This window comes from Saccoglossus kowalevskii, chromosome 20 (assembly GCF_978046115.1).
Source record: "Saccoglossus kowalevskii chromosome 20, keSacKowa6.1, whole genome shotgun sequence".
Taxonomy (NCBI): Eukaryota; Metazoa; Hemichordata; class Enteropneusta; family Harrimaniidae; genus Saccoglossus; species Saccoglossus kowalevskii.
In genome coordinates, this window is record NC_140660.1 from 16,641,251 (window position 1) to 16,653,597 (window position 12,347).

The window sequence follows — 12,347 nt, forward strand, 5'->3', positions numbered from 1 at the left end:
CATACAACTTGTATAGAAAAATAAATATGATTTGAACCAAAATTTAAATACTGTGAGGTTATAAGGTGATCATATTGACATTATTATACATCTGTTACAGCATGCCATAATTATGCAGTATTGCACTGAGTATTTATATTTTCAGTACACGGTCGCATCAACCTCCACTGCACGCTGGTCCATACTTCTGCAGTGAATACTTTGCAGCATCCTTGTAATAACCTCATAGTATATTGTGATTTTGCTGTCAGATGTATAATATATTTTTACTGTATCTAGGTACAAGAGAATCTTCAATAAGAATCAAAGAAAGCTTAGAAAGAACTCCAGTGTGCTGAGAGTATTAAAGACACATTAAAAATTAATTAAAAATTACTTGTACCTGACATATTGATGGAAAACCTGAAATCTAATTATGTAAATCAGGTAACAAATATGAACAGAACAGAACAAACAAATTATGAATTATTATGCTAATTAGAGAATTAATATGAACAAATTTTAACCCAAAATTAATCAGGCCTGTCTATTGTTCTAGAGCATTTATGTACCAAATTTTATTCAAATGTGATGATCAGTAATTGAGATATCAGTGTTAATTAATTATGTTAATTAAGAGATTAATAAGCATAAATATTCACCAAAACCTAATTGGGTTTCTGCATAGTTCTCTTTAAAGGTTTCATTAAAATCCAATTTGTGGTTCTTTATATATCAGTGGAACATTATGCAAATTAGGTAATTAAAATCCAATTAAAACTAATCAGGTCTCTGCATAATCCTAGAAGATCTATGCAGCAAGTCTCTTTGAAATATGATGATTACTACTTGATATATCAAAAGCTGAAAATTAATTAATTATGCAAATTAGGTAATTAATATGTACTCATATTACCCTAAAAACTATCAGGTCTGTGCAGTGTCCTATGACATCTATGTACCAAGTGTCATTGAAATGTGATGATTTCTACTTGAAATATCAAAAGATGAAAATTAATTAATTATGCAAATTATGTAATTAATATGTACTCATATTTCCCTAAAAACTATCAGGTCTGCGCAGTGTCCTATGACATCTATGTACCAAATTTCATTGAAATGTGATGATTACTACTTGAAATATCAAAAGCTGAAAATTAATTAATTATGCAAATTAGCTAATTAATATGTACTCATATTACCCTAAAAACTATCAGGTCTATGCAGTGTCCTATGACATCTATGTACCAAATTTCATTGAAATGTGATGATTACTACTTGAAATATCAAAAGCTGAAAATTAATTAATTATGCTAATTAGGTAATTAAAATCCAATTAAAACTAATCAGGTCTCTGCATAATCCTAGAAGATTTATGTAGCAAGTCTCATTGAAATATGATGATTACTACTTGATATATCAAAAGCTGAAAATTAATTAATTATGCAAATTAGCTAATTAATATGTACTCATATTACCCTAAAAACTATCAGGTCTGTGCAGTGTCCTATGACATCTATGTACCAAGTGTCATTGAAATGTAATGATTACTACTTGAAATATCAAAAGTTGAAAATTAATTAATTATGCAAATTAGCTAATTAATATATACTGATATTACCCTAAAAACTATCAGGTCTGTGCAGTGTCCTATGACATCTATGTACCAAGTGTCATTGAAATGTGATGATTTCTACTTGAAATATCAAAAGCTGAAAATTAATTAATTATGCAAATTAGCTAATTAATATGTACTCATATTTCCCTAAAAACTATCAGGTCTGCGCAGTGTCCTATGACATCTATGTACCAAATTTCATTGAAATGTGATGATTACTACTTGAAATATCAAAAGCTGAAAATTAATTAATTATGCAAATTAGCTAATTAATATATACTGATATTACCCTAAAAACTATCAGGTTTGTGCAGTGTCCTATGACATCTATGTACCAAGTTTTATTGAAATGTGATGATTAGTACTTGAGATATCAGTGGAAAAGCCGAAAATTGATTACTCATTATGCAAATTAGGTAATTAATATTGCACAGATTTTTACCCAAAACTAATCAAATCTGTGCATTAGTTTGGAGCATCTCTGTGCCAAGTTTCATCAAAATCCAATGAGTGTTTTTTTAGATATCAGTGGAACAGTCATGGAACAGCTAAAAATCAGCTAATTATCATGCAAATTAGGTAATTAATATGCATAGATTTTTACCAAAACCTAATCAAATCTGCGCATTGGCCCAGAGCATCTATGCACCAAGTTTCATCAAAAACTGATGTATGGTTCTTGAGATATCAGTGGAACAGACGGACACACACATACACACACACACACACACACACACACACACACACACACACACACACACACACACACACACACACACACACACACAGAGACAGACACACTAACTGCAAAGACTTCCTTTTTGTGCTTCGCACACTGGAGTCAAAAATGACTGGTGGTTGGTGGTACCTGTCAAATTGTAGGTGTACTTGTGGAAATTTCCAAAGATGCAATATCATGCAGATAATATACCCAGAAGACAAAGAAGTCAAAATGTTGTAAATACATGTACACTTAGATAATACAGAACAAAAAACTTATTTGTATTGTAATATATCAGGAAAATGATACACAGCAACAGTTTCTAAACAACCATGTTGCCATAAAATAAATTGTCTGTACACAGCATGGTGATTGGCTTTGTTGGTATCCTGGTCATTTCTGAGTGCCAAATTGCAAAGACATCTTCATGCACAATTATCTCTGAATTCCTGGAATAAAAAATAAAAGAGTCATTCAGAAAGCTTCAACAGTCCTAAGCATTTCCATTTGAGTGTTACCACATTTCACTACACTAGACTCTGATTGCTAGACTGTTGCCTAGCATTCATAACTGTGTCTGTCAACTAGCCCTGGAACCACAGAGTGGATATTATTTACATTTGGTTGTCACCTGCCCACTCAAACACCACCATGGATCCTTAGTAAAATGAAGTGGAAGCACAGCAAATTGATGTACACTGTTTTTAGGTTATTGCTGGAGTACACATGTACATTCCATATATTATGTCTTTCACATCCACCCAATGTTGTTATAGCAGGATCCCATGGCAGTGTTTGAGTGGACAGCTAATATCTCTGACAACGCCATGGATCCTTAGTAAAATGAAGTGGAAGCACAGCAAATTGATGTACACTGTTTTTAGGTTATTGCTGGAGTACACATGTACATTCCATATATTATGTCTTTCACATCCACCCAATGTTGTTATAGCAGGATCCCATGGCAGTGTTTGAGTGGACAGCTAATATCTCTGACAACGCCTTGGATCCTTAGTAAAATGAAGTGAAAGCACAGCAAATTGATGCACACTGTTTTAGGTTATTGCTGGAGTACACATGTACATTCCATATATTATGTCTTTCACATCCACCCAATGTTGTTATAGCAGGATCCCATGGCAGTGTTTGAGTGGACAGCTAATATCTCTGACAACGCCATGGATCCTTAGTAAAATGAAGTGAAAGCACAGGAAATTGATGTACACTGTTTTTAGGTTATTGCTGGAGTACACATGTACACTCCATATATTACTGTAAAATGGTTAATTATTCACTGGGTTTTAATTTAGCTTATTTCGCTGGCTGGAAAATGCGCTAAATTAAAACCCAGTGAATATGTAAAATTTAGCATAGAACAAATTATATAAATGATAAAACTGTGAATTTAAAACCCACTGAATATGCCAGAAATGGTAAATCAGTGAAATTTAAACCCAGTGAAAATTAGTCATTTTACAGTATGTCTTTCACATCCGCCCAATGTTGTTATAGCAGGATCCCATGGCAGTGTTTGAGTGGACAGCTAATATCTCTGACAACACCATGGATCCTTAGGGAACTGATCATTACCACCCAGCCGGTTTCCTGTGAGTTTGACTCGGTTTACCGTACCAGTCGTTGCTTTACCGTACCGGTCATTGCTTTACCGTACCGACCGTTGCGTTACCGTACCGGCTGGTGCTTTATTGTACCGGCTGGACAATTACCGTACTGATAGGACCAATACCGACTATTTATCACCTTCGATTAATGAATGCATGGTAAACAAAGCCCCGGTAACTGATCGGTGCCCTGCCGGTAACCGTGAGTCATGCATGAATTAATTGGGCATTTTGCAAACAATAAGAATTTTTTTTACCCATTGAAAGTGAATAATTTGAAAAGGACATGACTTGTACAACAGAGTGTTACGTCCCAGTCGACTAGAGGACTCGATGGTTTAATTATTTGTTTATATTTGTCAGTAGCTCACACAGTGGAAAGAAAGTCGGACAACCGTCGAAATACAAATAAATAAATTAAATAAAAAAGTCTTTCTGAAATTCTTCGCATGTGTTTTTTTCAATGTATGTGTGTTATTCACATATTCATGATCGCCTGTAACGCTATAAAACGACAGTCCTACATCGTAGCTTACCCACAACGTTGAATAAAACGTCTCAACCTGTCACATGAATTCGATGATACTTGCATAATGTGTCAGCGTGACTCGCTTGGCCGAGCTCACATGTATTTAAATTCGGGCTTGGGCGTTCGAAAATCTGTTTTGATACTTTGTTGACAATAACACGCGCAACGCGTGCACGTAGTCCAGATAAAATTAAAGTGCGTAAAACGGAATTTGACCTTGCTCTAGGTCAACATTTTTCTATTGCTTTTCGACCTCATTTTGTGAGTTTGCTTATGGAATTGTCCAAACATATTTACACACCTCCTCCAACAATCCCCAATGTAACTTATAACAAAACAGAGTGTGCAAGTGTGCCGGTATATCTCTTTTTGGAACATGTGATTGGCCCTGAAAAGGGCTGTTTGGTTTGGGACAGAATACGATTTAGACTGGAAAGGTCGGGACTTTTTAGCTCCGCTGTCGACTTTGTCGAGCGGAGCTTATCATATGAGTGATTGTCCGTCGTCGTCCGTCTCCGTCGTCGTCCGTCGTCCGTGTCAATGTTTTACTTTTTCGACTTCTTCTTGAAAACTACAAGCCTGAATGCTTTGATACTTGGTGTATATGTACCTTGGGTAGACCTCTCTTAGGTTTGTTCATTTCATGTTGATATCTTCAATTCTCTAATTTTGGTGAATATTTTTGTCATTTTTGGTAAAAAGTGATATTTTCGACTTCTTGTTAAAAACCGCAAGTGCAATTGCTTTGATATTACATATATAGGTACTACATGTGGACCTCTCTCTGATTTGTTCATTTTGTAATGATATCTTTAATTCTCTAATTTTGGTGAATATTTTTGTCATTTTTGGTAAAAAGTGATATTTTCGACTTCTTGTTAAAAACCGTAAGTGCAATTGCTTTGATATTACATATATAGGTACTACATGTGGACCTCTCTCAGATTTGTTCATTTTGTAATGATATCTTTAATTCTCTAATTTTGGTGAATATTTTTGTCATTTTTGGTAAAAAGTGATATTTTCGACTTCTTGTTAAAAACCGCAAGTGCAATTGCTTTGATATTACATATATAGGTACTACATGTGGACCTCTCTCAGAATTGTTCATTTTGTAATGATATCTTTAATTCTCTAATTTTGGTGAATATTTTTATCATTTTTGGTAAAAAGTGATATTTTCGACTTCTTGTTAAAAACCACAAGTCCGATTGCTTTGATATTACATATATAGGAACTACATGTGGATCTCTCTCAGATTTGTTCATTTTGTGATGATATCTTCAATTCTCTAATTTTGGTGAATATTTTTGTAATTTTTGGTAAAAAGTGATATTTTCGACTTCTTGTTAAAAACCAATAGTTCAATTGCTTTGATATTACATATTTAGATACTACATGTAGACCTTTCTCAGATTTGTTCATTTCGTGATGATATCTTGGATTCTATAATTTTGATGAATATTTTTGTCATATTTGGTAAAAAGTGATATTTTCGACTTCTTGTTAAAAACCAAAAGTTCAATTGCTTTGATATTACATATATAGATACTACATGTAGACCTTTCTCAGATTTGTTCATTTCGTGATGATATCTTCAATTCTCTAATTTTGGTGAATATTTTAGTCATTTTTGGTAGAAAGTGATATTTTCGACTTCTTGTTAAAAACTGTAAGTCCGATTGCTTTGATACTATACATATTGTTCATTTTCTGATGATGTCTTCAGTTCTTTAATTGAAATGTGCATTTCTAACAGCGGAGCTATCTCAGCCGATAGGCTGCTTGTTTTTGTTTTACAAAAAAATATAATTACAGCCAATACAAAGTCAGCTTGGACATTCAGTTGTGAGACATAACAAAATAAACGGTGCCAGCGATAGATTTTGCGAATGAAAGAACAAACTAAACGCAATCAAAGGCGCCGACCACTCGCGTTGGAAATAAACTAATAAAACGCGTTGCGACGAGAAATCTCGTCTGCGTCTTTCATTCACGCAAACGCACACACATGCTATTTTCGTATGTTGGCAACGTCGTCAAATATTTAGCCCAATCACTGAATAAAAAAACATCCAAGCACACGTGCACTGGCGCCAGATAAAGTGAAAAAATGAAAACAAAATTATGTCTGCACTGTGCATTTTTAACAATAACCAAAACCATTAGGTTACATGCCAAAACAACCGACTCAGGGTTCATCATACACAAATATAGCCACTTTCATGGAACTGTTATTTTTGTAATCCACTTTGTCGGCTCAGTTGATTTGGGAGCACTGATCCCAATTTAAAAAAAATAAAAATATCGTATAAAATAAAGACGCAGTTCCGTCTGTAGTCATATCCAACAGTTCACATGGACGTACTGGGAGCTCCATGGTCTCACAAAAATCATGTGTAGCATTATCACGCGCAACTTGAATGTAAATATTATGCAATAATAATGGTAAAGTTTAATCTCTGACAAATAAAAAGACGCAACAAATTGCCCTGGTGATGTATTTGACCTCGAAAGCTACTGCATAGCAAACATGAACAAAATGATTTATAAACAGACTATAACTACAAACGAAACAAATTCTACTCAAATTAATTCTACAGTTTTGCTTTCTCTGGCGATCCTGTGCATAAAACTGAAATTTAAACAGGTCGGCATTTTACCGGTAAACCGGAAAGTCAATGCATAAATTAACTTGTCAGAAGTGTGAATTGTCTCCTGCCAGTACGGTAACGGCCTTGCCGGTACGGCTAATGACCTTCGGGTACGGTAAAGAACCGGCCTGAACGGTAAAGAACCGGCCGGTACGGTAAAGCAGCGGCCGGTACGGTAAAGAAACGCATGCCGCAGGAGACTCACAGGAAACCGGCTTGGTGGTAATGATCAGTTCCCTTAGTAAAATGAAGTGGAAGCACAGCAAATTGATGCACACTGTTTTTAGGTTATTGCTGGAGTACACATGTACATTCCATATATTATGTCTTTCACATCCACCCAATGTTGTTATAGCAGGATCCCATGGCAGTGTTTGAGTGGACAGCTAATAACACCCACTCAAACACCACCATGGATCCTTAGTAAAATGAAGTGGAAGCACAGCAAATTGATGTACACTGTATTTAGGTTATTGCTGGAGTACACATGTGCATTCCATATATTATGTCTTTCACATCCACCCAATGTTGTTATAGCAGGATCCCATGGCAGTGTTTGAGTGGACAGCTAATATCTCTAACAACGCCATGGAATCAGGGCTATCTGTCAACATGCTCATTTATTCTAGAGATGGATTAAACAAAATCATATTAAATGTTATTTTAATATCAAGGTGATCAAGTCATAAATTTACTGTAATGCACCTCACTGGGTGTGGGTGTAACATGGGTGTAGTAGTATTTTGAATACTAGAAAAAAGTATTAACACATTTTTTTTATAATTTTGTTATAAAATCAAAACCACACTATATCAACACAAAATCTGGCTTCATATTTCACTGTGTAGTATTCTGGTTAACAATCCAGTCTACATATGTCTGCCATGTTTATGACATGAAATTAATTGCGTTCATGCACAGCTCCTTAGCCCGTTCCTTAGAAAACATACATGAGTGCTTAGCACGGACTAAGGAATACTAAGTACGGGTAAAATCTGATCTGATGGTAGCCAGATGCAGTATAAAAGTTTTAAAGCAGTATTGTTGATGTCTGCAAATTAACTACCTGGTATCATTTACTGTTCATGCAATGGGAACTGTTGAGAAATGTGCAGAAAACATTAATTTATTTGGAATAAATAATTTTTACTGACTGCCACGGGATATTATTAAGGGAAACAAGTCATGAATAATGACATAGTCCCTGTTGCAATAAGGGGAAATGTTATTCATGCCTAAAATAAAATAATGGGCATATCAAAGATAACAAGCTAGAAGAAGAAGTCATAAATAGCATTTTTGACCCAAAATGACAAAAATATTCACTAAAATTTGAGAAATAAAGATTGTGACCAAAAGAAATGAAGATTGTGAAAACAGGGACTAGTAAAATTGTCTAGTGTACTATTCAAGTGTATTGTTGATAGACTACACTCTGATAGCTCAAAGCAGATGTATTATGACACCAATATATTTCACATTATACCTCAACTTTTGAATTTTAAAGTTGCATTTCCACTTATATTGAGAATACCTCTGACTGATTATTGTGATTACAGTGAGAATTCATAAGTTGCAAAGTCTGAAATATTGGAGTACTGAATCTCATCTGCACTTGACAAAAACATGGTCCTGGTGTCTATAATCACTAAATCAAACTTAATTTCCATAATTATAATCACTCAAGGCTATTTACATATTTGCATATTGATGTTCACATCACTCACGATATTTTAGGAAAATTGTTTGAATTTGATTTCAGGATTCTGTCAGATAAGATTTTTCACAACACCCTTATGATCCTCACACAGGTCATTGAGAGGTACTCTGCAGATTATACAAAGTAGGAATGCAACTTTACTGATAACTGTTTATATTGTTTGTAAAATAATTGGGATATTTACCTGTACGTAGCAGAATATGTGACCTTTGAGGTCATACACAAAGTCTTATTGGAGGAAAGTTTACAGACATCATTCAACCTGCACCAGAGTACAAAGTTTTCAATTCAACTCTGTGGAGATAAAAAGATACCATACAGATTATGTATTTTGGAAGTTGTATCACATTATGGTTGGGTCCTGCATGTTGTATTCTGTTGTTTGTTAAATATACATGATGTATATTAAGGTAAAAGCTACTCATGATTTCAAATACTGAGAATTCATTTATTTTCCAATAAATTGGACTTCCAGACAATGCTGGTTATTTTTCAGTGGATAGGGGTAATTTTGGCTGTACCATGATAGTGCTTTTACCATATGTTCCTATCTTAAATTGTAGACTGGTTACAAAGGCTGAAAAAATATATATTGTTAATGATAGGGTACATTTAGTTGGTCTCAATTATTTCAAAAATTATGAGTAGGCTTCTACCTTAATATACTTGACTAATTGATTATCGCCATGGTGATGAATATTAATTGTTTCCACGATATAAGCATTGTGCCTCCTCAGTCGTGACTAGTACTAAGGATTGTGTCTTCTCAGTCATGATGGCAGTTTGCATGTTTGTCAAACTTGACATTAACTGTCTGCTAAGCAGATCTGACAAAATCAGATGAGCAAAATGTCACCCACTCATTTTTGTTTTTTACCATATTTATTCTATTAGTGTAGCAGCTGTCATAGAGACACATGTACTGTATTTGTATCATTACAAGTACATCTATATTTCAGGCGTAGTACCATATTTACTCTATTAGTAGAGCAGCTGTCATAGAGACACATGTACTGTATTTGTACCATTACAAGTACATCTATATTTCAAATGTAGTACCATATTTACTCTATTAGTAGAGCAGCTGTCATAGAAACACGTGTACTGTATTTGTATCATTACAAGTACATATATAATTCAAGTGTAGTACTATATGTACTCTATTAGTGGAGTAACTGTCATAGAGACGCATGTACTGTTTTTGTACCATTACAAGTACATCTATAATTCAGGTGTAGTACCATATTTACTCTATTAGTGAAGGAACTGTTAACCAAGCCGAAAATAGCATTTATACCAAAAAATGAATGTTAATGTGTTTTACAGAAATATTGTCCACTGACATACATATACTAACATGTAAAGTGTGGGAGATTATATGCAGAATGTGGTGAACATTCGTCTGAATGCGGTTGGCTCTACATTCGTCAATCTGATTAAAATCTGATGTAGTGTACGGTCTTTAATTATTTTGGCTATAAACTTATTTTAATTTTATTTTTTATTACCTTTGTTATTAATGCCTTCTTATTTTATTATTATTTTAAATTGAGTTTTTTTTTTTAATTCCGCCCTACATACATCTGACCCGATGCCTATGTAACGAGATTTCAACGAGACCCACTATCGGCGATTTTAGTCAACGAATCACAGACCTCCTTCTATAGCGCACAGGATGACGTCACCGGGCAGAGTCGGGTGGCAAACACACTCAAATAAAATGGCGGCTTATACCGACGTGAGCGACTGAGAATAACACGGCAAGTTTATCATTGTCAAATGCAAAGAAAGTCATTTTTATGTTAATATTGTGGCTTGAATGGTTCGAGTTTAGATCGTTTTTTTGCGTAGTTATTCTGGGAGTGACGATTTTGTTTCCACCGGTTCGACCGAACACCGGTGTCTTTTTCCAGTCGCTTGCCCTGGAGACGGGTGATGTTTTGTTGACGATCGGGCCAAAATCGTCTACGGTATTGAAGCCGTAGCTGTAAATATTCATCAAAATGTATCAACATTTTGTACATTATACAATAACTCTTTATTAAAGTAATTGAGCTGATTTGGATTGGAATAAAATATTTTTTATTTGGAACACATCGCAATTGAACAGGAAATATTTGTTTGCTCCAATTTTCTGCATCGATGCCTTGGACCGGTGTTATACAATTTAAAATCAGTTTGGATTGTTTACTTTAGCTGTTTACAGTGTTCTAATCATTACGATTTACTTATTTTTTGCTTCCTTTCTAGATAATTATGCTCAGTGTTTGATGTAAAATTGAAGCGATGACTGAATAAACAAACCTTGGCTGGCGAAGATGTATCTGGAAGTGTACACATTTGTTGGAAGTGAAAAAAATATTCAATGTAATGACAAAAATAGTAAAATGCTGTGGAATTTCTTTTGTAAATAAAAATATACTAGGAATTTTCTATTTATGGTTTATTCAAGTGGGCAAAATATAATGTACAGAAAGATTGCCCGTAGAGTATCGCTACAATGAAAAGTAAGCAACCGACAGACTGTATAAAAGGGGGGCTGTGATTGGCTGTTATTTACACGAGATTTGAACGGGACTTACATAGGCGTCGGATCAGATGTAGGTAGGGCGGAATTAAAAAAAATCAAAGTAAAATAAAAAGGCATTAATAACAAAAGTAATAAAAAAATAAAATAAGTTTATAGCCAAAATAATTAAAGCCCGTACACTACATCAGATTTTAATCAGATTGTACATTCGTATAATGTGCGTGACTTGGCAGATATGACAAAGACAAAAATGATTATTAAAGTGCAAATTTACAGCTACTTGGTTAAATTATTATATAATTGAGTTCATCTCTGACTACCAAAATACAGGTTATGACAACAATGGTAAAACATTCTGCAATTAATGGCCAAATATTATTATTCAGTGTAATATGAAATATGGTCAAATGGTTCTATAATCACCCCAGGTATCTGATGGCAGCAAGGTTGTATTCAAGGACATCCTAGTCCTTATCTCTTATCACAATGAGTGGATGTGTTGTCCACCCACAATATATAACTTATAAACATGAGATAACACAGGACAGTGACTGAGTAGAGAAGTCACTGTACGTGCTAAGATTACAGCTATTCGCCCACTTGCATTCACGCATGGGAGTGACCTACATTTAGTACAGACTGACCAAAAATGACCATTCTGTGTTCAAAAATACTACCTAAAACACATGGATCACCATAAAATGACACATGTATTCCATTATAACTTGCACCAATTTTAGACTAAATTACCAGTGCATATCCAAATACCAGTGAAATATCATTTTCAATCCTATTTTTGACCAAAGATCACCATACTGTGTTCAAAAACCCTACCTAAAACACATGGATCACCATAAAATGACACAACATGTATTCCATTATAACTTGCACCAATTTTAGACTAAATTACCAGTGCATATCCAAATACCAGTGAAATATCATTTTCAATCCTATTTTTGACCAAAGATCACCAT